The sequence below is a fragment of the Triticum aestivum genome, chromosome 3A (genome assembly GCF_018294505.1).
Source record: "Triticum aestivum cultivar Chinese Spring chromosome 3A, IWGSC CS RefSeq v2.1, whole genome shotgun sequence".
Lineage (NCBI taxonomy): Eukaryota > Viridiplantae > Streptophyta > Magnoliopsida > Poales > Poaceae > Triticum > Triticum aestivum.
Window position 1 is genome coordinate 654,170,277 of NC_057800.1, and position 26,998 is coordinate 654,197,274.

The following is a 26,998-nucleotide window of genomic DNA, read 5'->3' on the forward strand; positions in this document are numbered from 1 at the left end:
TCAAGTGTTATATGGACTAGATGACCCGTTGCGCCCATAGCGCAAAAAGCCAGTTAGAACCGTGCATTATGTGACTATTGCAGGGCACCTTAAGGAAGAGAGAAATATAGGCTTATCTATCTTCGCTGATACTTATAGTAGTTCAAATGGACGGTCTATAATATCTATACTAAGAGGTAATCCATAAGGAAAGACAAACCAATGTGGAGATAGCATAGGAGTATTATAAACATGAAGTCCTGTACACAAGCTGTATATAGGTGACACTGAAGGTTTATGATGGTGTCCTCATTTGGAGTGAATGGTTAGAGGCGGAGGCGCTTTGCCTTGCGCGTAAAGGTGAAGGCATACATCGTTCCTTCATCTATGTTTGCTATGTGAAGAACTCCGTCAAGTTTGTTGTTAAGATAGTCCTGTCAGCAGCTCCTTCCATAAGCCACGCGACGATATTTATCATAACCTATATAGTTGAGCAAGAAACAATAAAAGTTCAATAAAGAGGAGCAAAATCACTGAATAGGTATATCCTGTTATGCAAGAAAGATTTGCATGAGGCCAGGCAAGATAATATCAAACCTACGTTGGATCTGTAGTGGACTTAAACACCATGTAAATGGATACTTAGATAGTATCTTTATACATAATGGTTTATACTTGAGTCATGGTAGCATGATAGCCCAAAAGGACTAACGATGTACAAAGAAAGGTACGAAGGCAGGTCATGCAGCTCATTTACATTGATCTTATACATGGCATGTGTATAGGGTCACACTGTTTCCCCATATACAATGGTCACTCAGCTCATCTTTCATCTATGTAGTTCTCACCACGAAATTCATAGTGTTTATTATGTTTCCAAAGCGACACAAGTTACATAAAGGAAGCCAGGTTTTTCCCATGGACAATGTATTCCCCATCAGCTAAATGGACCCTTTTCCATCGATGGTCCGGTTCTGAACAAAGAGAGTCAGGAATAGGAAACTAAGGTATATGAACAATTGCAAACAACTTTTCTTTTCCGACTATGTATTTACCTGTGGCGTTGTTGCTGAGGCAAACATTGCTGTGTGAAGCTCTGTGTTCAAGTTTTTGCCTCAGAGCTGGCTTTTGTAATAAAACAATGAAGCAGTAAGGTAGGAAGTAAGCAGCGTGAACATCTGTAACTGTTGGATGTCTAACATTTTGAAGTAGACTGGTGGAACAGAAGTCGGACCTGGATTGATAAGCATGCATTTGGAACAGTCACAGGCAGGCTTCGACGCTGCTTGAGCGATCTGTGGTTCTTATGCATAGCGCATGGACTGCACGGGGTTGGCTAAGAATGGCTTAAGGGAAAGCATAAATAACCTGTACGACACATGCTTACCGCCAATATCTTCGACAGGTATGTGGCTAGCATCTAACTCTTCTTCCTTGATAGTTACTTTCTGCCCGCAAGCAGCAGACCTGTTAGGATTGCTAATTTTTGGGTGTTCTTGATGTTATGGTTAAACGGAGAGTATGAATATATCTAGCAATTTGCGTGGCATAAAATAATCATACAGGACAGAATGAGATGATAAGAAATCTGCAGAAAGGATTGATGTATAACCTTTCCTCTTGAGTATAGTTTCATAGTTCAGACTATAATATATTGTTTTGGGTGTATGTATAATCAGTCTGATTGGGTATCTTAGCGGCATAATAAAAAATTAAACTACCTTTTATTTATTACATAGTATAGCATGTACACCATGCAAAGGTTTCAGACACATATATCTGCTGACCAGGCATCTCTCTACTGCTGATAGGAAGACCAATAGCTAGTCATGAATTTCCTAGATCCATACTTCTGTTTAATTGCAACACAGCATAACAAGCTATCGGGTCTGAAACCTAATTCGTGAATTAGCAGGGCAAAGGGTGGGAACGTCAACAATGCATGGGGAATGTAATCAGTGCCGGCAAATAAATCATCACATAGAGTTATTTATCCATGCATCATCTAAACTCAAAGAACATTTATTTGCACCAACAATATTCCACTACTTGGTTCAGTTATTGGGTCATGGGCTCATGGCTTCGCGCGCGCGTGTGTGTGTATAGACACACACACACACATGAAGCTGCATGAGTTTTGTAATCGTGTGGAGAAAATAGAAAAGAAATAAAGAGAAGAACAAGACATGGCACATGCCTTTGGCCAAAAGTTTTTGTGTGTCATGTTCGTCGACTTGATGTGAATTGTGATCGATCGTGGGCGATTCCCAACAGCAGAATAATTACTTGACGACCACTTTCTGCAAAGCAGCATCCTGTCTTTTTATTTTGACCAATCGTACTGCTACTCCATGCATATATGGAATTTGAATGTGCTAGTGGATATGAAGATGTGTACGAGTAGAATACAAACTCAGAAATAATTTTGATTTTCAGAATATGTCTCTTCAATTTCACCCGGTGAGTTAACAAGAGTATTCATTCAGTTATCAATATTTCATTATAATTCCCAACAGCATAGATGATATTTATGCACTCTAAGGATATGATTGTGTAGTTTCCATCTTTTATATATGCATTATAGACTGCTGGGCTTAGCATTCTTAAACCTGAGACATACTTTGAAGGATGTTTGAGCTTTGCTGTTGCAATGACACCGCACTCGACAAAGCATTCAGTATATGAAACTAAACAACTAATCTACGAAGAAAGTGTCTGCTCGGCTACTTGGCATGCAATCAGAAAGTAGTAAAGTCACCAGCGAGCAAAAGAACAATGTAGGGCTTTATGGATCATCACCATGCTGTTCGTCACGCATCATCTTCATTGGATATTTATTCTGAACCGTTATATCAGAGACCTGAAAGAAAGCAAGAACAACAAACATATAACTCAGAAATGAAGACTGCATTTTTCAGTAAATTGAGACCTACAGTAGAAAATACCACCATTTCTCTTGTTTTCAAGGTTTACCTGATATGATATTCCCTTTTAGGAAATGTCAAACATGGCAAAACTACTCTAACAATTATCTATCATTAAACCCATACAGGTGAAATTTGGTGTTCCATTACCTTTATAGTACACAAATCAAACCATTTTTTTGTAACACCAAGTCCAAAAATCTATGATGCTCTTCTACATGTGCAAATGCAAATTTGAATTTCTGGAACAATCATTTGGCTGTATAGTTTACTTACACTATAAATCCTTTCCTAAACACTAGTTTATAGATTATCTGCACTATAAACAAGATGGCGTGCGTGGTAGGCTCCGTGGTGCTTAGAGCTTACTTCAACTTTATTCCAAAGGATGTACACCAGCATCTTCCTCGCTGGTCCCCGACACTGCCACATGCCTTCAATAAGACAGCAGAGGGATGATTCATCAGCTGAAGATGAAGAAATGAAGGAAGAGCAGAAATATACCCGAGGCATCGGACCGACACCGTACATGGATGGAGCCTGGAGGAACCCTCTTCTACACTTCTCTCGACCTACTACCGCCTTTCCTGCCTTGCACCTTGCATCTGGACCTACATATGAAAGAATAGCCCTCAACATCTAAACAACACATGAGACACAAAAGTGGGCATACAGAAAATAGTTAATTCAGTCAAGCCAAATCACATCAGTACAAAAAACCATAGCCAAGTGGATAAGACATTTCAGCTTACTTTGTTTGTCCCTTTGTTTTTCTCTGCAGATAAGGATAGTTGCAAACATGGGACACTCCAAAAAGGGTATTACTGCACAGGAGAAGTAATCCCTCGCCACACACAGCGCGCGGCTGTAGCTGCAAGATGCCAAGGCATAAAAAATACACAAACATTCTCAGTCCATTTTACTAACAGAACTAATGGCAAAGATGAATTATAGCCAAATAAGGTGATAATGGGTAATATTTTTTCTAACAAATGTCTCTCAATACATCAAAAATAGCTCCAGGATTTGTAACCAAACATCAACCAAGGATAGCTTATAGGCCCCATATCAAATAGATTGATTACTGCAACCAGCATGCTCAAAATCGAGCAAGCATCATCTAACTGAGCGCAAACATCATCTCTCAGTTCAGTGAATAAAGCTACAAAACTGGTACATAGAACTGACTAAAGAGTAAGCTCACCAGGTTATGTGGCATGAGTGTGGTCAGATGAGATGAGGAATGACCTGCAGGAAAAAAAATGGATGCCAAACAATTTCAGTTCATTGGAGATAAATTTCAGGGAAATATGAAATAACTGAGTACAAAACAAAGCACAAAATCTTCCCCTCAGCTTGCTTGGATTTTTGTCGAACACATAGCAGGCATAGATAAAGCAGATTCCACACAAATAAATATGAGAATTATGGGGATCAAATCGAGAGAGAGGGGAGAGGGCTGCTGCAGCCGGTAGCGTGCTCCTGTCGAGAGCTATGGTGGAGGTAGAGAAGGAGCACAATAGCGGCGCAGGGTCGTAACAGGAAAAGCAACGGGGGTGGAGAAGTGCGGGGGCTGGTGGCTCTCACCTAGACTTGTCGAGGAGGAAGAGCCTGGGCGCAGCAGTGCCATGAGCAGCAAGCAACATGTGCCCCTCCTCCTGTCACCCTGCCGGCCACCACGCGAGACTCAAAGGGACGGCGGTGGATGCAGAGTCAGCGATGCCGCGTCGCCCCGCCGGCTATCGTGGCCACAGGATGCCGTGCGCCCTCGTTCGGCTTCCCCTGCTACTTCAGCGACGTGGGTCGCCCCGCCGGCTACCGCGCCCCCTCCTTCGGCTTCCCCTGCTACTTCAGCAACGTGGGCGCAACCTTGCCGGCGGAGCGCGGTCCGACATATGCAAGCTCCGCTTCACCGCCACGGAATCTTCTCCGCCATCGCGAGCTCCTGCTGCCGCGGCCCCTCCTCCTTCACGGCTCCCCTTTATAACACCCTCTCCCCCTCAGTGAGCCCTGCTGCTCCTCTGCATGCCCTTTGCCATAGCCTCTTCACCGTGAGCGTGGGAACCTGGACCTTGGCGGTAACAAATCAGCGCATAATGCTGGCACTGGAAGAACGAAATCGATTTGTTGGAAGGGGAGGCAAATCCTTACCCCCTAACCGAACACAGCAGCGGCAGCGACAGCGAGGAAAGCCATTGCTATATGGCAAGCAGGCAGTGAGGAAGACAATGACGGGCGACGGCGGCGGCTGACGATGGCCTGTGGAGACGGACGAAGAGGCGGGGATTGGGCGAAGCGAGTCTTGATGGGGAAGGAGAGAGAGGCACGCGCGTCCCTGCCAGCAACAGTGGTTGCAGGCGCTGTAACTCCTAAGCAAACCCAACAGGATACAGCCACCCCACTGACATGTATGGACCAGCGTGGATAGGGGCCATTTGCAGCGGAACACGGCCACGCGCGTCCAAGTACCAACTCTGACCGAGCGAGGCAAGCCTTTATCCAGCGGCTAAAACAGAGAAGCTCAGTGCGCCTCTCCTCACCTCGCACAGCACTTACCCAATAGACAGACGGGTGGGACCAACGGTCTTGAAGAGGAAGAGACCCAGCTGGGTAGACAGAAGCAGGGTGCGAGTAGACCAGTGCCAATCCACCAACCCGCCTGACAGCCCCACATCGCCCACAATCGGCCTGGTCTGGCTTTTTCACCCGGACACACACACGCACACACGGCGTGACTGCCACATGGACCCACGCATAACGCTGGCCCATTTGTCGTCAGCTCTAGCCTGGTCATGCGGTGTACAGAAGAACGAGTGCACGGATGTTAACCACGAGGATGAAAAGTACGCTGACAACGGTCAGAGAGGCGGATCGAGCGTACCGGATCGACTTCAACCGGTGATGGCGCTAGAAGGGCGGGTTGCATAGAGTGATTTATATGTTCAATGTGTCAATATTCTCTAGTTAGTGCGAGTCCTTAGTTAAATCCCTTGGAGAAGAGATTAACCAAGGACTTTTGTTCTCTTTTGCATAAAGGACAGGGGCTGTAATTTGGCTACCCTCTGTTTGGTCTCGATTTTATTTTGAATAATCAACCAAGCAAAATAATTTAATCTGTGGTGGTCCCCAAGCCTTCTAATGGAAGCATTGTTTAGATGATGACTATGGTTGAACATGTTCCTAGTTTGGTGGTGTGCACTCAAGTTTCTTTATCTGACCCTCAATAATTGAGGGTCTCTTTGATTCAAGGGATTTTCATAGGATTTTTGAAGGATTAGAATCCTTAGGAATTTTGCCTAGTTGGTCGTTTGATTCGTAGGATTGAATCTTGTTGGATTTTTTCCTAAGGATTTATTTGTACTACATTTCACAGGAATTCTAACATCCACTCTAACCTCTCGAAAAAATCCTTTGCTTTTTGCATGACACAACCAAATAAACTCAAATCATATAGGGATTCAATGGACATGCCATTCCAATCCTACGTTGTTCCTATTTCCATGTTTTTGCAATCCTATAAATTAAAGAGGCCCTGAAAGTATTTTGGCTAGGCGGATTGGTTATGGTTTATATTTGTTTCATGATTCTTTGTAAGCTTGGTAATTCTGCTACTAATTCCTGCCTTGGATGTCTGACCCATGTTGATTTCCCCAACGTTAATATTCTTTTTTGTATCTCAGAAAAATAGTACAATGTGCTACGTCATGTTTACTGGAGCGAGGTGTGCATTGACCAGCTTGCATATCTCACGTTTGGTTAATAATTCACTCAGTGCACTTGGAACCTATATATTGATGGGTTGTCTACATATATTATGCTATCTGGATGCATTTTGAAACTTATTATCCGCATCAGGAATGTCTTCCTTTGGAGGAGGTTCTGGCCGAGTGGAGGAGCACCCAACACAAGTGATCTATGAGTCCTAAAATGAGACATGAGTTTCGGTACTTCTGGAGAGCCCTGACAGTATCTTTTTTATACATTTTTTTGAGAAGGAGGATTACCCCTGGTCTCTGCATCCGACAAATGCATGCGGCCATATTATTAAAAAGTGCCAACAAAAGACAAAGTCTGGAATCCAGTACAGCTCGCAAACAGAGAAAAATATAATAAAATATCAAACGGAAATAAAGCCACAACCGGCATCCTTTTTGTACATATGAGAGTATGAAACCCTCCAATGTGTTCGTACTAGTGTAGTACAATTTTCAAGGGTTGTGGGATGCATCGTTCATGCCCATGAATGAAGTCGCGATGCACTTGTAGGGTGTGTGCCTTGTTCATGTACAAAGTCGTAAAATGTGAGGCTAATTCATCCTCAATTTGTACAAGGAGACAATGACCAGTTTTAACTAGCATGTGTTGCCTGGTGAATGTCCTTGTTGGGGGAAATGAATGAAAGATGTAGGCTTTTTGGGCATGGGGAGGATACCTTTTCTATTTGCCCTATGCACAAGCTGTTAAACTTGCAAGGGAAGTCGATTGATATTAAGAAACTGCCCTGCCTACGGCCTACGCAAATGTTTTTGGACAAGTTGCCTTGTAGATCAAAACTGATGAAGATAAATGGTCTTGGTAATGGCCTTTGTGAAATCTGTGAAAAAACTGTGAAGGCCCAAAGGATGCTGGTAGGGTTCAAAATTTATTTGGAAGGGCTCTTTGGAAGATGCGTAATGAAATGATTTTTGAACATATTTTCCCGCTGTTATTATCTTTTTTGATAAAGGGTGGATTTTATTAACTTAAAAAGGAGCATCAAGGGGATACAAACCCGAAGATCACACACCTGGCCTCTGTATAACCAGGTTGCACATAACTAATACCAACACATGCATACAAAAGCACGCCAGCAAATAACAAAGTCATATAAGACCAAACCTATGCGTAGACGAGGAAAAAAAAACACCAAGCGGTCATATATGCAATCGACAAACTACAACAATGACCATATTCGTATCAACCATCTCATGACATCACATGGTTGACGAGGTTCTTCAACAAAAATGCCTTCAAGAAGGGATTGACGGTCAAGCGACGACGTCAGTAGATCCAGCCGCACAAGGCTAGAATCTATATTTTCACCCTGAAGAACCAGCATATCTGAGCAATCTCTCAACAAGGTAACGACATAGAAGTATCGCCATTGCTAGGTATAACCAACAGGGATAAGACCTAGGCTTTCACCATGGAACTCGAGACCGACGACACTTATGTGTTTTTGCCACCACGTTTCCACAATCCAAGCAACTGCATCTGATGTGGACTGTCACGCTGCACAACCGTCCCTCTACATCAAGCCATTGTCCATAGTTTGCATCTCCCGATCAGAGTCAACCACCAAGTCTAGAGAGAGAAAACCTCATCAAGACATTTCGATGGCCACTACAATCCATAGCGAGTCTGTAGCTGCAGGGCGGGATGGTCGCCGTAAGGGCCAACCCCGATGACGGAGCACACCGCCGCCGACTACTACCTCGCCGAAGAGAGATGGAGCACGAAAGTCAGATCAACATCACCCGCGCCGATATATCAGGAGCACACATCTGTCAGATCACCGTCGCGTCTTCCGATCCAGGCCGTCGAGCACGAAGGTGAAGAGCAACCTCCGTCGGCCATCTGCTGACGCCGTCCCAAAGGTGGAATCCGACGAGTCCCTGAACGACCACCGTTGGCCACGAAGTGGAATAGCACATGCGGGAATGAGAGGTAATTGCAACCCAACTGGCTGCAGCCACCAAAGCTGCTACTATCTGATCATCTTTACGTGATAACAATTTGGAAGTTTAATTTTCATGTTGTTATAAGTATGGATTGTAACATGGTAACCCCAACCTTTTATTTATTTGCACTGTAGTTGGGACCCTTTGGTCTTTTCATAGACCAGCAATCAACGAAAATATGTCATTCTCCAAAAAAACTAGCATGTGTTCAAGCATGGTGGATGATTTCTACAAAATTTTGCTGGAAGGTACACATGGTGCTTGTTTTCTGTCTGATTTTAAGAGTTTGGTGTTTAAAAGTAGACAATTTTGAAGTTTAAAGTTGTTTCTTAGACTTTAATGACAATTCAGAGTTGTAATATGGAATTATTTCTTTAATAAATTGTCAAGTAATAAGTTCCTGAACACCTCCTTGGAAAAAAGTACTCCTTGATCACTTCTCATCCTGGCTCTACCCCACGGACATGTCAAAATGGAGAGCTCACTCGCATTTGCCCAGCTTAAAGAAACTACATCCAGACTTCTCAAACGCTCCCTATATGTCTGGGCGGACGACCTGGTCAGTGACCGATCGTAAAATCCCGACCCAGCTGCGCCCCTCGTATTGGCCCTATACGTCCGAGCCCTCATATCGATCCCATACTCGGGCTGATATGGGGAGGCTCAGATGCCTAGGTGTGTCCACCTCCTCGGAGTCGACCTATGCTACCCCACCCGACACCACATATATTTGTCCCCGTTCGCATCCTGGAAGAAACCCTAGGCACTCCACTCAGGCCCCAATCTCTGTTCCGGTGATTTCCGGCCTTCCCCGGCATGATGGGCAACGTATCTGACTCCAAGTTCCCATGCGGGGAGGAGGAGGATATTGTTGTCCGCATGGCTCTCTGCTGCTCCCGGGAGGAGTGCGCCCAATCGCGGTCGAACTCGACATGGTGGGAATCCATTGCATCCATGCAAAATGGCGCTTGGATCCTCCGGGGCTGTTGGCTTGAGATGCGTGACCACAACCTCGCTAGATGTGGTGACCACCACATGGCGGCGCAACCCATTCGGTGATGCCTCATACTCGTGATGTCAGGCTCCAAGTCGAGGTCTACGCCGACATGCTTCACGCCATGTGCGTTGCGGATGCACGACGTGCCCGCCATGTGAGGCAGAGGGCGCGAGAGGTGGCGGATCATCCACGACATCGGACATGGTTCACATAAGCCGCACAAAGAGCACTCAATCAGCATGACATTGAACCATGGAAGACGTTGCCGCCGCGAGAAGCACCCTACCGCCACCATCACCCTCATATCACTACACCGCCAGCACGCCACCCGCCTTTCTCTCAATATGGTGCCTTCAAGAAGGAAACGGTGCCAGGGCGTCGCCGCCACCAAACAAAGTTGGGGTTTTCACCCGGGAAACCAAGGGAGAACGAGATGGGGAGGAACAGACCTAACTGGTGCCTCCAGGAAGGTGAGCAACGCCTCCAGGAACGGGTTTTCTCCCAGTCTGTTATCCCGTCACCACCACCCCCACCCAACTAAGGACATACATACATGCCATATCAAAGGGAAGGGGAGATCGGACCGCAGCAGAGGAGGGAAAGGATGCCAGATTTGGCACCAAAGCGGACGGAGTCGCCGCCGCACCAAGGCCTACCTGTCTGTGTCAAAACCAGCCGATCTCGGGTAAGGGGTCTCGAATTGTGTGTCTGAGGATCAAAGGTAACAGGAGACAAAGGGGACACAATGTTTACCCAGGTTCGGGTCCTATTAATGGAGGTAGTACCCTACTTCCTGCTTGATTGATCTTGATGAGTATAGGGGTTACAAGAGTTGATCTACCTCGAGATCGTAACGGTTAAACCCTAGATGTCTAGCCTATATGAATTCTGATAGCCTCTACTGACTAAACCCTTCGGTTTATATAGACACCGGAGGGGCCTAGGGTTGTACAAGGTCGGTTTATAGAGAAAGGAAAGCACACATCCGGATGCCAACCGTGCCATCCATGCAAAGGAGAGTCCTATCCGGACACAGGGGAAGGCCTTCTACCTTGTATCTTCACGACCCATTAGTCCAGCCCATGTCACATAGCTTGGACATGAGGACCCCATAATCCAGGACTCCCTCAGTAGCCCCTGAACCAGTCTTTCCTTGATGATGTGTTCAACACGCAGATTGTCTTCGGCATTGCAAGGCGGGTTCTTCCTCCGAACACTTCAAAGGGGTCTTCTGAATAAGAGATATGTATCTGGCTCTGCATAATAGCCACAAACCTCAACCACGAAGGCAATATACTTAAATCAAAATAAGGCTTGTCAACTGACAACTTCTTCGGTAAAACGTTACGTCTGCGCTCTTTATCACTTCGAACCATTTTTAGCCTCCCGCTTCGCATTTTGAGGCGCAACCTCTATTGACATGTCTTGTCAAAACAGAGATCGTGTCCCCTTATTGCGGGATTCTCATCAATACGGATTTGGGTAATCCAACCATGCCATTCGCACGGCCCCTTGGGAATAGGCGAGTTTTAAGGCTTGTGGGGGGGCACTTGATATTCACTGCCTATATAAGCGGATAAAGACCCATCTTTTTACCCCACGCCTTCTTCTTCCCTCTGCCTTCCCAGCCTCGAGATCCAGCGCCCAAGCTTCGATCTTTCCCATCGCCCAAGTTCTCCAGCCATGGCCGGATCTGACTCGCAGGGCAAGTGGATGACCTCCTCCATCACAGAGAAGGATGTCAAGGAACTCCGGGAAGTGGGGTACCTGGCTGCAAGTATCGTGCACAGGCTCCCTACCAAAAAGCAGATCATCCCTACTATGGAGCCCAGTGAGAGAGTGGTGTTTATCCCCCACTTCCTCCACGGACTAGGGTTTCCTCTCCACCCTTTCGTCTGCGGCCTCATGTTCTATTACGGGCTAGATTTCCACGATCTAGCCCCAAATTACTTCCTCCACATTTCGGCGCTCATCGTTGTGTGCGAGGCACTCCTCCGCATCCCTCACTTCGGCCTATGGCTTAAGGTCTTCAATGTGAAGCCGAAGGTGGTCGACGGGCAACATGTGGACCGCGATGGTGCCATGGTGAGCAAGCTCCCCAATGTCACCTGGCCCAAAGGGGCCTTCGTGGAGACCGTGAAGGTATGGTAGCAGGAGTGGTTCCACATCACCGAACTCCGCGGTGCCACATGGGCAGCCCCTCCTGAGTTTAAATTTGGACCCCCCAATGCGGCTTGCGTCCTGGATCAACAAGGGTCTGGATTGGGTGTTGTCCGTCGAAGTGATGGTGCTGCAAAAGCGCATCAAAAATATGATAGAGAAGAACACCAGTATCATCGATGTGATTCAGGCGATGCTTGTCGTGGATCTAAGACTGACAATAGAATGGGGGGTAGGTATGAGGAGGCAAGATCCTAGCTATGGAGTAGTTGTACACACGAGTTTACGAGTTCATGCCCTTTGCGGAGGAACTAACAGCCCTACGCCTCGGTGCCTGGAGGCGGTCGACTGGATTGTATGTGAGTGTGAGTTTACAAAAGATGCGAACCCCTGTCCCGGAGGAGGGGGGTGGCTTATATAGAGTGCGCCAGGACCCCAGCTCCCCTCCGTTACGCGGGGTTCAATGTACATAAAGAAAGAGCGTTACAGGTAACGTCTGTATTAAAGTGCTATAAATGATAGTTAAGTCTATGAGTAAACGCCCGATCGTTGCTATGTAGAGTGACTTTAGATCTTTTGTTTGTCGAGTGATTTCTGTGATGGTCGAGTGACATTGATTCTTCCGAATGGAATGTCTCTGGTCGAGTGGATGATTGTACCCTTTGAATGCTTCTCGCTTTAGGTGATGTCCTTGGGGAGGGCGTCTAGGTCTGGCCTATGACCCTACCCTAGGTACATAGCTTCATCAATACTTTTCCGCCGGATCCTCCCCTGCCAGCGCCGGCCTCTCCACATGTGGGAGTTCAATCTGGAAGGGCCACGGACCTTGCAGCGATTCTTCGACACAACACACAAAGAGATCTGGAAGCTGCTCTTCAAGGCCCAGAAGACGTGGCCGGAGACGACCGACGACATCGGCCTTGACAGCGCGCATCCGGCCACCCAGGTAAGCATTTTAGTTTTCGAACATAACTTCAGTTCGTAAATCAAAAGGTATGTTGAGCCTTCCATCCTTCAATCAGGGCTGGACAAAGAAGCCGGAGAGAATCAAGTGTCCGGCTCCACTACCCGAAGACCAAGCCATTCCCTTGCTAACGAGGATGCTAGTCCCGGCGCCGTATCAGGCACCAGAGAAGAAGGCCAAGAAGAAGAGCAAGGAGGCCAAAGGTGGCCTCCGCCGTAAAGGCACTTCGGACTCTGTGTCCAGAGAGACCGAAGCTCCCTCCTCCCACGAGGGAGATGAAGAGAAGAGGAGGAGGAGGAGGCAGAGAGCGATTCTCCCCTTAAGGGGAGGAAGAAGAAGAGGGCGGCCTCCGTAGACCCGGAGGAGGAGGGTGGCTTATATAGAGTGCGCCAGGACCCTAGCTCCCCTCCATTATGCGGGGTTCAATGTACATAAATAAAGAGCAGTACAGGTAACATCTATATTAAAGTGCTATAAATGATAGTTAAGTCTATGAGTAAACGCCAGACCGTTGCTATGTAGAGTGACTTTAGATCTTCTGTTTGTCGAGTGATTTCTGTGACGGTCGAGTGACATTGATTCTTCCGAGTGGAATGTCTCTGGTCGAGTGGATGATAGTACCCTTTGAATGCTTCTGGCTTTAGGATGATGTCCTTGGGGAGGGTGTCTAGGTCTGGCCTATGACCCTACCCTAGGTACATAGCTTCATCATTAGCCCCCGAATGGTTCGGGGCTTGAGTGGAGAAGGAGTTGAGAATTCCTCCAATTCAATTTTTGTGCTCTGGGAGTGACTTATTGCGACCAAGTGAACAACCATGATGATCTCAACTCCTTTTCAGTCGCCTTGATCCATTCTTGAATCTGCCGAGTGAACTTTACTGTGATGTCTTGAGTACTGATATGGAGAATATATTCCGTCTGACAGATTGCCTTGCTGCGCGCAAATATCATGGGATTCGGATTTGGGGAAGCCGCAGGACGTGGGAGGCCGCAGTAATCGGAAGGGATTAGGTGAGGCCGCCTCGATCACCGCGCCACCTTTTTCGCCACGTACCTCGCGCACGACTGTTGCGGGATTTGATTGGGTCGTCCGGACCCACAGGTCAGCCACTAGGAAGCGGCCCCATATAAGGCATCGGGTCGGGGTTTTCTTTGAATAGTGCGTCTTTGTTCTTCTCTTTTCCTCTCAGTTTTCTCCGCTGCATCTGCTCCTGCCCAGCGCCGCTGCCCCGTTTGAGCTCTGCTCACCACGACGGGGAAGGAGAAGACGGTGGCATTGGAGCGTGCGAAGAAGGCGACGACAAAGGCGAAGGGGAAGAAGTCCATCCGGGCCGGATCTTCCTCGAGGTCCGGCCTGCCGCCGGGCTGGATCCAGGGCGACTAGATTCGCTCGACGATCTGTCAGGAAGACATCGACGACCTGGTCGAGGGGGACTGATCCCCCATGAATCGGCGCGACTCCCGGGGAATGAGACCGAGCCGCAGCCACAGGAGGATGAGTGCGTTCTCCTCGCTACTCACGTCGACCGCGGATTTTCCTTGCATCCCCACCCTTTCTTTCGAGGTTTCTTGAACTTCTTTGGGGCGCAACTCCACCACTTTACCCCGAACACCATCATGTATCTTGTTGCTTTCATGTCCATGTGTGAGAACTTCCTGGGCTGTCGGCCACACTCGGGCCTCTTCAAACACATATTCACGTGCCATTCTCAGTCGGTCAAGAAGGCTAACCGAGTGACGAGAGGACGCATGTGATCCAGATGTGTGGGGGCCTTCGAATTCAGATGAGGGGTAAAAGCACTTTCCCAGCTATGCTCCTTCCTAAGTCGGTCCGAGGGTGGCAGTCGACCTGGTTCTACTACAAGGACCAAACGACTCCGGGTCAGTCGACTAGACTTCTCCCCTTTTCCATGGCTCGAGTGGAGAAGCCCTCTGCTTTGAAAGTGATCCCAGAGGAGAAGGCGCAAGTGAAAGGCTGGTTGAGCGAGTAGTTCAGCTTGTCCGTGATGGGGTAACCGGTATGGATCTGTTGGAGGTCTTCCTCAGGTGACGCATCCAACCACTTCAAGCTCGTGACCATCTGATGTGGATGTATTCGGGCACTGACGACACCACTCGGATCCATCTAGAAGAAGTCGACGAAGCTACGTTGGAAGGGTGGCTGAAGGGTATTACTGGCAACAAAGACAACCCCAGGGGATCCCGGAGGATTCCTCCACTCAACAACTTGTACGAAACCGACAAGGTATGACTCCAAATGGTCGAGTGTCTTCTTGATTTATCAAGTAGCTGTTTGCTGTCATCCGATTGACTCCTATCTTGGTTGTTGTCTCCCAGGCCCTGACTGAGATGTACTCGATGCCCAACGGGGAGCAGGAGCAGGACCCAGAGGGAGAAGCGAGTGGAGGTGAAAGCGGCGAGTGGCACTCTGACGATGAAGAGGACGAGGATAGAGACGACCCGAGTGATGAAGAAGATGTCGACTCTCCTCCTCGTAGGGAAAGACGATCCAAGCTTTCTCACGATCCAGCAAGCGCCCGCGGCAAAGCGCCCGCGCAAACTGGGCAGTCATCAAAGCGCCCTCAGACGTCTTCTCCAGCGCCAACTGAAAAGGCGTCGAAGCAACCGAAATCCATGCCGTCCAAACCGCCAAAAGCCTTGCCGAAGATCAAAGTGGCCATCCCCATTGCTTCCGAGTATTAGTTGGACTTGATTTCTTGTTTTAGTATGAATTTGGATTTGAGTCGATTCATTTCGTCAGACGTGACCGACTAAATTCTGAAATTTGTAGTGCTGCTACCTCTGGGACTTCCACCCGCCAGTATGAAGACGAGGACATGGAAGATGCGATCACCTCCAACTCGGGTACAATTCTCGTGATCTTGTTCTCGATTGGATGGTCGATTAAATTCTGGTGAATCATCTAGGGTCGGCTGATTTCTTTGCAGCCCCTCCCAATGTCATTGAGCTTCCGGATGATGACGAGGACGTGCCGCCGAGGCCCAGGAAGAAGAAGGCAACAGCTAGCAAGACATCCCAGTCGGAGCCGGCGGCGGAGCGGGTAGTTCAGCAGCTCGAAGATGCGAGTAAGGTTTCTGTAACCTTTGTTGACCCAGTGTCGAGTGCGCGTCCTGCATCGTCGACTGCTCCAGAGCTTGTTTCAACCATTCAACTTCATGCCTCGGATCTCCAAGCCGCTGCGTCTGGACCGTCCATCCCCTTCTTTGCCACTCATCATGTTCCAGAAAGCCAGTCGGACGCCGCTGCGGAGGCCATTCATCAGGCTGGCATAATGATGGAGCGAGTGAAGGCGGTGCACGAAAGCAGTCAGGCTGCTTATGACGCCAGCACGGCTCTTCGAGCCAATGTCCAGGTAAGTTAACTTCCGACTGAACTTGTTCTTTTAGGATATGCTACCCGAATATTTTCCTTCGCCAATCTTTCATTGTCTTGCACTTCGAGATTGTACACCCACTGGGTGCTTTGTCATCCTCTTTTTTTTGTACTCGATCTGGGCGGACCAGCCGAGTGGGATCCCAACCAGTGGGGGCACGCCAAGTGCACCCATTGGGTGTAGTCCCCGAGATCGCAGTCGACTGCTGGCAGTCGGTTGGGGTCTGAGCACTTCTTTCTCTCCCTTTTTTTATACTCGGTATGGGCGGACCAGACGAGTGGGATCCGAACCAGTGGGGGCACGCTAAGTGCACCCACTGGGTGTAGTCCCCGAGACCGCAGTCGACTACTGGCAGTCGGTTGGGGTCTGAGTGGTCTTGAAGTTTTATTCACTCGGAAGTAAATAATCTTTGATCTTGTCGATTAATATGTCTTTTACGCACTGTAGAAATCTTGTACAGTTATCTCCAAGTTCGTCGAATTTGAGGAAAAGCAGAGGCAACTGAACCTTGAACTAGAGTTGGCTCAATAGAACTTAAAGAAGGCCCAAGATGAAGTCGCTGGTACGGAAGGTAACGACCTATCGACTGCTTATCCTGACCATCCTTCAAGTTATCTCTTCGTTCTTCTGTTTGATCTAAATGTGTATTTTGTAGAGAAAATGAGGCTGGCCCTGGAGAAGAAGAACTTGGACCTTGCAGCTGCGCCGAAGGAGGCTCAGGGGAAGACTGCCCTTGCTGACCAGAAACTGGCTTCGGTCGGAGCGCTAGAGGAGGAAATCAACAAGTTAAAGTCGTCTCTCACTGAATCCAATCAAGAGGCGACTCGTCTGAAAAAAGATAAAGTGGCTCTGAATGACCAGCTGGAAAGCATGACTCGTAGGAGGAACGATTTGGAGGCTTATCTGAAAGCTCTCGCCAAGAAACTCTTTCTTATGCTCGAAGGTATCCCCTTTTACCCGACTATTTTACTGTTTGCAAGTTAGACCTGGCCAGTCGACTCATTAACTCCTTGACTCTGCAGAATTTTGCCAAAACTTTGAAGAGGAGACTGGACGGATCGAGACGGGCTTAGACCCTATCCTTTCTCTAGTCGGCAACGAGGCTGACATGAATGTGCTTCGACTGGAATCCCGCATCGCCAGTGTTACAAGTTATCTTGCCCGTCTGAAGGTGGCAGTTTCACGCGTCGACTCATCTCTTTGGCCAAGGGAAATGCTTCAGAATGATCTTGAGTCTCTGATGGCTTGACTCAATGAGGTCCTTGGTCGAGTGCAGGAATAGAAGAAGTCCTCTGCCCGATGCGGTGCTGACGTGGCTCTGTCACTGGTCAGGGTCCACTGCAAAGAAGCTCGAGAAGAGAAGCTCGCGGCGATCAAGGTCGCCAACACAAAAAGGCACGACTTCCAGTCCTTCTTGGAGACTTTCATTGCTACTGCTACTCGGATCACTGATGGGATTGATTTGGACGAGTTCGTCGAGCCTGCAAGTCCTCCTCCTGCCGAGTGAACAAACTTGATACTTAAACTTGCTATAAATTTGCCTTGGAATGCCGAGTGGTTTTTGTAACCGTTAAACTCCTTCGGGCCTGACGCCCGAGTACTTTTATCTTCGTCCTGAAACCTTTGAGATTTTATCTGATCTTGATTTATCTTCTACATGTGCTTGCGTTTGCCTTCGAGCGGAACTTATTCTTCACTCGGAATATTCTTTGAGATGCAACTCTGAGGGAGATATCCCAGTCGATCTGTGCCTCGTCATCCTTGCGGATAGGGATGGAGCGCTCATTGTACTTGTGGCACAACTCTGAAGAGAGGTTTGCAGTCGACCTGCACCTCATCATCCTTGCGGATAGGGTTGGAGCGCACATTATACTTGTGGCGCAGCTCCATGGAGAGGATTGCAGTCGACCTGCGCCTCGTCATCCTTGCGGATAGGGATGGAGCGTACATTGTACTTGTGGCGCAGTTCCGTGGAGAGGATTGTAGTCGACCTGCACCTCGTCGTCCTTGCGGATAGGGATGGAGCGCACATTGTACTTGTGGCGCAGCTCCGTGGAGAGGATTGTAGTCGACCTGCACCTCGTCGTCCTTGCGGATAGGGATGGAGCGCACGTTGTACTTGTGGCGCAGCTCCGTGGAGAGGATTGCAGTCGACCCGCACCTCGTCGACCTTGCGGATAGGGATGGATTTTCAACTTAGGCGAGTACTAGACTGTAGCTAAGCCCCCGAGTGTGAGGTTTGCTCATCACTCGGTAGGTTTTTAGAAACATAGGCGAGCACTGGACTGCAGCTAAGCCCCCGAGTGTGAGGTTTCCTCATCACTCGGTAGGATTTTTGAAACTTAGGCGAGTACTGGACTACAGCTAAGACCCCGAGTGTGAGGTTTGCTCATCACTCAGTAGGATTTTTGAAACTTAGGCGAGTACTGGACTACAGCTAAGCCCCCGAGTGTGAGGTTTGCTCATCACTCGGTAGGTTTTTAGAAACTTAGGTGAGTACTAGACTGCAGCTAAGCCCCAGAGTGTGAGGTTTGCTCATCACTCGGTAGGTTTTAGAAACTTAGGCGAGCACTGGACTGCAGCTAAGCCCCCGAGTGTGAGGTTTGCTCATCACTCGGTAGGATTTTTGAAACTTAGGAGAGTACTGGATTGCAGCTAAGCCCTCGAGTGTGAGGTTTGCTCATCACTCGATAGGATTTTTGAAACTTAGGCGAGTACTGGACTGCAGCTAAGCCCCCGAGTGTGAAGTTTTCTCATCACTCGGTAGGTTTTTAGAAACTTAGGCGAGCGTTGGACTGCAGCTAAGCCCCAGAGTGTGAGGTTTGCTCATCACTCGGTAGGTTTTAGAAACTTAGGCGAGTACTGGACTGCAGCTAAGCCCTCGAGTGTGAGGTTTGCTCATCACTCGGTAATATTTTTGAAACTTAGGCGAGTACTGGACTGCAGCTAAGCCCCCGAGTGAGAGGCTTTCTCATCACTCGGTAGGATTTTTTCAACTTAGGCGAGTACTGGACTGCAGCTAAGCCCCCGAGTGAGAGGCTTGCTCATCACTCGGTAGGATTTTTTCAACTTAGGCGAGTACTGTACTGCAGCTAAGCCCTTGAGTGAGAGGCTTGCTCATCACTCGGTAGGATTTTTTCAACTTAGGCGAGTACCGGACTATAGCTAAGCCCCCGAGTGAGAGGCTTGCTCATCACTCGGTAGGATTTTTTCAACTTAGGCGAAACGGATTCGCAGCTAAGCCACCCACTGGGGGGATTTCAGAAACAAACGTAAGCAATCGACAATCATTTTAGAAGACTGTAAAAAAATCTTGTCTTTGGTAAACAAACTACAAAGGTGCTTTTTATTACATCCCAATAGACTGAGTGCTTAAGTATAAAAGGGGCGGAGCAGCTCCGCGTTCCAAGCTCGCGGCTCGTCTTTCTTGTGCTCGACGTTGTAGAGGTGGTACGCTCCATTGTGGAGCACTTTGGTGACAACGAAGGGGCCTTCCCAGGCAGGAGCAAGCTTGTGAGGTTTCTGCTGATCCACTCGGAGAACCAAGTCTCCCTCTTCAAATGCTCGACCCCTCACGTTTCTGGCATGGAATCGACGAAGGTCTTGCTGATAGATGGTTGATCGGATCAAGGCCATCTCTCTTTCTTCTTCCAGGAGATCGACTGCATCTTGCCGTGCTTGTTCTGCTTCTTCTTCTGACAAAAGCTCGACTCGGGGCACATTGTGGAGCAAGTCACTCAGAAGTACAGCTTCGGCTCCATAAACCAAGAAAAAAGGGGTTCTGCTAGTCGACCGATTGGGAGTTGTCCTCAATCCCCACAATACTGATGGAAATTCATCGACCCAGGCTCCTGCTACGTGTTTGAGGTCACACATCAGTCGGGGTTTCATTCCTTTGAGAATCAATCCATTTGCTATTTCAGCTTGCCCATTCAACTGGGGGTGGGTGACTGAGGCATAGTCGACTCGAGTACCTTGGGAAGCACAAAAAGTTCTGAACTCATCAGAATCGAAGTTTGACCCGTTGTCAGTGATGATGCTGTGTGGAACACCATATCTGAATGTTAACTCTCTGATGAAGCTGACAGCAGTACTGGCTTCAAGGTTCTTGATAGGCTTGGCTTCAATCCACTTGGTGAACTTGTCGACTGTTACAAGCACATGAGTGAATCCACTCCTGCCAGTCCTCAGAGGTCCAAGCATGTCCAATCCCCAAACAGCAAAGGGCCAGACGAGTGGAATGGTCTTCAGGGCCGACGCAGGCTTGTGAGACATGTTGGAGTAAAACTGACAACCTTCACATTTGTCGACTATTTCTTTTGCCATGTCATTCGCCCGTGGCCAGTAAAATCCCGCTCGGTATGCTTTGGTCACAATGGTCTGAGAGGACGCATGGTGACCACAGGTCCCCGAGCAGATGTCACTGAGGATCACTCGACCTTCTTCAGGTGTTATGCATTTCTGGCAAACTCCAGTCACACTTTCTCTAAACAACTGTCCTCTTATCACAGTAAAGGCTTTAGATCGACGGACGATCTGTCGCGCCTCTTCTTCATCCTCTGGGAGTTCCTTTCTAAGAATGTATGCGAGATGTGGTACTGTCCAATTGGGAGTAATGACCAAAACCTCCATAATCAAATCTACTACGGCTGAAACCTCGATTTCAGTCGGGTCGGTGGCACTCTTCGGCTGCGGGGGCTCTTCAGTGAAGGGATCTTCTTGAACTGAAGGTGTATGAATATGCTCCAGGAACACATTGCTGGGAATGGCTTCCCTTTTGGAGCCTATCTTTGCCAGATCATCGGCTGCTTGATATTTTAGTCAAGGGATGTGATGGAGCTCTAACCCCTCAAACCTCTTTTCTAACTTTCTCACTACATTGCAATAACCAATCATAGCTGGGCTTCTGACGCCCCATTCCTTCATCACCTGATTGACCAGTAAATCCGAGTCGCCATAGACCATGAGGCGACGAACACCGAGTAAAATGGCCATACGCAACCCGTACAGAAGTGCCTCATATTCAGCTTCATTGTTGGAGGAGTCAAAGTGAATCTGGAGAACATAGCTGAGTTTGTCACCACGGGGGGATATCAACACCACTCCAGCACCGGAACCATTCAGCATGTTGGACCCATCGAAGAACATGGTCCAATGCTCCGAGTGAATTTGGGCTGGAAGTTGCTGTTCGATCCACTCGGCGAGGAAATCAGCTATTGCTTGGGACTTGATGGCTTTCTTTGCCTCAAATTTGATGTCCAGGGGAAGGAGTTCAATTGCCCACTTTGCCACTCGACCAGTTGCATCTCTGTTGTTCAGAATCTCTGATAATGGAGCGTCGCTGACGACTGTAATGGAATGATCAGAGAAATAGTGTGCAACCTTCTTCGTGGTCATGTAAATACCATAAACAAGCTTTTGATAATGTGGATATCTTTGCTTTGACGGAGTCAGAACCTCAGAGACATAATACACCGGGCGCTGAATTTTATAGGCTTTTCCTTCTTCCTCCCACTCGACCGTGAGTACTGTACTGACAACTTGTCCAGTGGCTGCAATATAAAGCAGTAAAGGCTCTTTGCTGATTGGTGCATCAAGCACCAGCTGGGTGGAAAGCAGGGCTTTGAGCTGTGCAAACGCTGCATCAGCTTTGGGAGTCCACTCAAACTTATCAGACTTCTTCATCAGTCGGTAAAGAGGCAATGCCTTTTCACCGAGGCGGGAAATGAATCGACTCAAGGTGGCCAAACAACCAGTAAGCTTCTGGACATCATGCACACGCACAGGGCGTTTCATCTGAAGTATAGCACCAACTTTCTCTGGGTTAGCATCGATCCCTCGTTCGGAAACAAGGAAACCGAGTAACTTTCCACCAGGAACTCCGAATGTGCACTTTGATGGATTAATCTTGATATCATATCTTCTGAGATTGGCAAAGGTTTCAGCAAGGTCAGCCAGCAGGTCAGAACCTTTACGTGACTTGACCACAATGTCATCCATGTATGCTTCCACATTCCGACTGATTTGAGTGAGCAGACACTTCTAGATCATCCTCATGAATGTGGCTCCGGTGTTCTTCAGGCCGAATGGCATAGTGACATAACAGAAGCATCCGAATGGAGTGATGAAAGCCATTTTTATCTCATCAGGTCCATACAGTCGGATCTGATGGTACCCGGAATAGGCGTCCAAAAAGGACAAACGCTCACACCCCACAGTCGAGTTGACAATTTGGTCGATGCGGGGGAGAGGAAAGTGATCTTTCGGGCATGCCCAATTGATATGCTTGAAGTCAATGCACATGCGAAGTGAATCATCCTTCTTGGGGACCATGACAACATTGGCGAGCCACTCGGAGTGGTAAATCTCTCGGATGAACTCAGTTGCCAGGAGCCGAGCCACTTCCTCGCCAATTGCTTTTCTCTTCTGGACGGCGGATCATCGGAGATGTTCCTTGACTGGTTTTACTTTTGGGTCGACTCACAAATGATGCTCAGCCAGTCCCCTGGGTACACCTGGCATGTCAGAAGGTTTCCATGCAAAGATGTCCCAGTTCTCATGGAGGAACTGGATGAGCGCTTCTTCCTATTTGCTGTCGAGTGTTGTTGAGATATGGGTCGGAGCATCTATTTATTTTCATTCTTCCCTTTGGTCAGATACTAGAATATAGTATTTTTATTGGACATCCTCCTCACTATTGAAATTAGGGAAAACCGGATCAGTAAACTATTGCATCTAAGGGAACAGAGCAGCAAATCCCGCTCTAAGGCACATTGGGATCGGTCGGGTGAATATGAATCGACTTTGTTTCACCGGACGACTGAAATGCAGAATCTATGGCAGGCTTCTTAGCTCGCAGCAAATCACTCGGATCTGCATTTTTCTGATATTCTTGCGGTTCTACTACTGCCATTTGTGCATCGGCAATTTTTGAGCCCTTTTGGAAGCACTCTTCTGCCTTCTGCCGATTACCAGTGACGGCGATTACTCCTCTAGGACCAGACATCTTCAATTTGAGATACACGTAACATGGTCGAGCCATAAAATGTGCATAAGCAGGCCTACCCAGAATAGCATGGTAAGCACTCTTGAAATACACTACCTCAAATGTCAACTTTTCCTTGCAGTAATTCTTGGAATCACCGAAAACCACATCAAGGGTGATCTGGCCGAGTGACTGAGCCTTCTTTCCAGGTATAACACCGTGGAAACTCATGTTTCTTTCACTAAGCTTGGACATCGGAATGCCCATCCCCTTCAAGGTTTCAGCATAAAGGATATTCAGGCCACTGCCACCATCCATGAGCACTTTAGTCAGTCGAGTGCCTTCAACTACTGGGTCGACCACTCGTGCTAGCCTCCCAGGGGTGGCTATATGTGCTGGATGGTCCGACTGGTCGAATGTGATGGCAGTCTGGGACCACTTCAGATAACTGGGTGTTGCTGGAGCAACCATGTTTACTTCTCTATTAATAACTTTCAACCGACTTTTGCTTTCAACATCAGCAAAAATCATCAGCGTGGAATTGACATTGGGAAAACCATCATCATTTTCATCCCTATCCCCACCTCCGTCCGACTCCTTTTCCTTCTCCTTGGGCTATTTCTCTCGGAACTGCTGGATCAGGAAACGACACTGTCGAGTGGTGTGTTTAGGGTAAATGATGTTCCCCTCTTCATCTTTTTTGGTATGAATATGGCATGGTAAATCCAACACATCATTCCCATCTTTATCCTTAACTTTTTTGGGAGTCCAGGGCCCTTTGGGCTTTCCTTTGAACTTTCCCTGGGCAACAACTAAAGCTTCACCAGGAGCAGTTGGTTCGGCCTTTCGCTTCTGTTTCCGACTGGAATTCCCTCCTCCGGTTTCTTGGGCGACTGTTTTGTTCTTGCCACTCCGGAGTCGGTCTTCCTCTTCACCATTGGCATACTTTGTGGCAATCTCCATCATTCGTCTCAGGGACATATCTCCTGTCTGACCGAACTTCAGGTTCAACTCTCTGTACTTAAATCCTTCCTTGAAGGCACAAACTGCTTGGTGATCCGACAGATTCTCCACTATGTGGTGAGAGTGATCCATCTCTGGATATAATCTCTCAAGGTTTCATTCAGCTTTTGAACACGGGACTATAATTCTGTCAACCCTGCTGGCCTTTTGCAAGTACCTTCAAAGGTTGTAAAAACACTTGAGCAAGTTCCTCCCAACTGTATATGCTGCCAGGAGCCAACTAATTCAACCACGCTCTGGCTGAGCCCTCCAACATCAAGGGAAGGTGCTTCATGGCCACATCATCATTGCCACCACCAATCTGCACAACTACTCTGTAGTCCTCAAGCCAAGTGTCTAGCTTGGACTCGCCAGTGAACTTGCTGACTCTAGTCGCCAACCTGAAGTTGGGGGGAATCACTGCTGCTTTGATGGCTCTGCTGAAACACTCGGGTCCTGAAACGTGCACCCTGCTTCCAGTCGGATAATCCCTATCGTGGCCTTCTCTGTGAGCCCTATTCCTATCAACCAGACCTTGAACGAGAATAGATCTTGCATCAAAGCCTGGCTCTTTAGGGTCGACCGGAATTCTTCGTTCGCCACTGTGGGGGCGCCTGTCATCTTGCCGCCGAGGCACGTATGACGCACTCCTCGGAGGAGGCGTGGGCACTCAACGACGGTCATCGTGGTCGAGTCGATGATCATACTGCTCATGCTTCCTGTACTGATCTTGCTAGTGCCCACGTCCCTCACGCCGCGGAGGCGATCTTGGGCTGTGAGAAGATTGGACAGTATCCGCCACCACAGATCTGCTATGAATCATATTCCGCGACTAAGATACTGTTGTATTCTGCTCTCCTACCACCCGGAGTAAAGCCCAGATCTACATCAAACCTCAGCCAGCTTCTGACTGGGAAGGTTGAATTGACTCTGCTATTCGAGCTGCAGCTATGAGATTCTGGATCGGAGTTCGATATACTTGAGTCGGAGGCATAAAAAGTTGTCGTCGACTGGACTCAGGAATCCGCTATCGAGCACGCTCGTCGAGTGCGCGCTGGAGGTTCTCCAGTCGAGTGCGCTCAGCCAAGTTGGCCAGGCGCGCCTCCTCCAAGGCCTGGGCCTCAGGGGTTTCTCCAACGATAGGAGTGTGAAGTGCATCCATATTACGGCCGCAAAGATCTTCCCTCCGCTGCGAAGAGAGGGGTTCAGGGCGGTACTCCTCGTGGACATGTGATGGGTCGCCGACGCCATCGCCACCGCCTTCACAGGGGAAGCCTGGAGGACTGCATGGTCCATTGACCATCAAGACTTCCGCCACGGGGTCCCTGCTGTCGCACTCGGATGCAGTCTCGACGGAGCCAGTCGACAGATCAAACATGCCGTAGAGAGTTTCATCGGGCTCGATCGCCGCGATTTGTGGGGTGGCCGATTGGCGGGCCACCGCATGTCTCACCCACTACTGAAGCCGCGACCGACCGGATCGCTGACGCAGGCGAACAACGGGAAGCAAGGTTGCCGTAGGAGCCGACTGATACTGAGTCGACAGTTGCCGAAGAAGGACGCCGCAGACGCACGCACGAAAGTGCATCGCCCCGCGGACGGGGAGCGCCTCGACGTCGAGTGGAACCTCGTGGAGCCAAGCGGAGTCGTCGGCGATGAAGACGAGCGCGCCGAGACGGATCTCGCGGCCTTCAACCAATCCTCCGCCGGAAACCATGATGACAGGAATCGGAGAAATCGCAACTTCTCCAACAAACTGCTAAGACACCTGCCCCACGGTGCGCGCCAACTGTCTTGGATCTAAGACTGACAGTAGAATGAGGGGTAGGTATGAGGAGGCAAGATCCTAGCTATGGAGTAGTTGTACACACGATTTTACGAGTTCATGCCCTTTGCAGAGGAAGTAACAGCCCTACGCCTCGGTGCCTGGAGGCGGTCGACTGGATTGTATGTGAGTGTGAGTTTACAAAAGATGCGAACCCCTGTCCCGGAGGAGGGGGGTGGCTTATATAGAGTGCGCCAGGACCCCAGCTCCCCTCCGTGACGCGGGGCTCAATGTACATAAAGAAAGAGCATTACAGGTAATGTATGTATTAAAGTGCTATAAATGATAGTTAAGTCTATGAGTAAACGCCCGATCGTTGCTATGTAGAGTGACTTTAGATCTTTTGTTTGTCGAGTGATTTCTATGACGGTCGAGTGACATTGATTCTTCCGAATGGAATGTCTCTGGTCGAGTGGATGATGGTACCCTTTGAATGCTTCTGGCTTTAGGGTGATGTCCTTGGGGAGGGTGTCTAGGTCTGGCCTATGACCCTACCCTAGGTACATAGCTTCATCAATACTTTTCCGCCGGATCCTCCCCTGCCAGCGCCGGCCTCTCCACATGTGGGAGTTCAATCTGGAAGGGCCGCGGACCTTGCAGCGATTCTTCGACACAACACACAAAGAGATATGGAAGCTGCTCTTCAAGGCCCGGAAGACGTGGCCGGAGACGACCGACGATATCGGCCTTGACAGCGCGCATCCGGCCACCCTGGTAAGCATTTTAGTTTTCGAACATAACTTCAGTTCATAAATCAAAAGGTATGTTGAGCCTTCCATCCTTCAATCAGGGTTGGACAAAGAAGCCGGAGCGAATCAAGTGTCCGGCTCCGCTACCCGAAGACTAAGCCATTCCCTTGCTAACGAGGATGCTGGTCCCGGCACCGTATCAGGCACCAGAGAAGAAGGCCAAGAAGAAGAGCAAGGAGGCCAAAGGTGGCCTCCGCCGTAAAGGCACTTCGGACTCTGTGTCCGTAGAGACCGAAGCTCCCTCCTCCCACGAGGGAGATGAAGAGAAGAGGAGGAGGAGGAGGCAGAGAGAGATTCTC

General features: G+C 48.6%; 1 long non-coding RNA gene across 8 annotated transcripts; it reads right to left on the reverse strand.

The window, feature by feature from the left end:
* Positions 1-204: 204 nt before the first annotated feature.
* On the reverse strand, positions 205-5,348 carry LOC123062963 (uncharacterized). 8 transcript variants are annotated; one of them, XR_006429984.1, is made up of 8 exons: positions 4,491-5,348; positions 4,108-4,151; positions 3,656-3,774; positions 3,433-3,514; positions 3,273-3,337; positions 1,214-2,839; positions 1,035-1,104; positions 471-953 (listed from the first exon to the last, which is right to left on the reverse strand). It is a non-coding gene; the product is annotated as an uncharacterized lncRNA (long non-coding RNA). The 8 variants fall into 8 exon arrangements; XR_006429983.1 differs by having other exon boundaries at positions 1,035-2,839; positions 4,491-4,968; positions 5,055-5,345; XR_006429982.1 differs by having other exon boundaries at positions 1,035-2,839; positions 4,491-4,974; positions 5,055-5,345.
* Between the last annotated feature and the right edge of the window lie 21,650 nt (positions 5,349-26,998).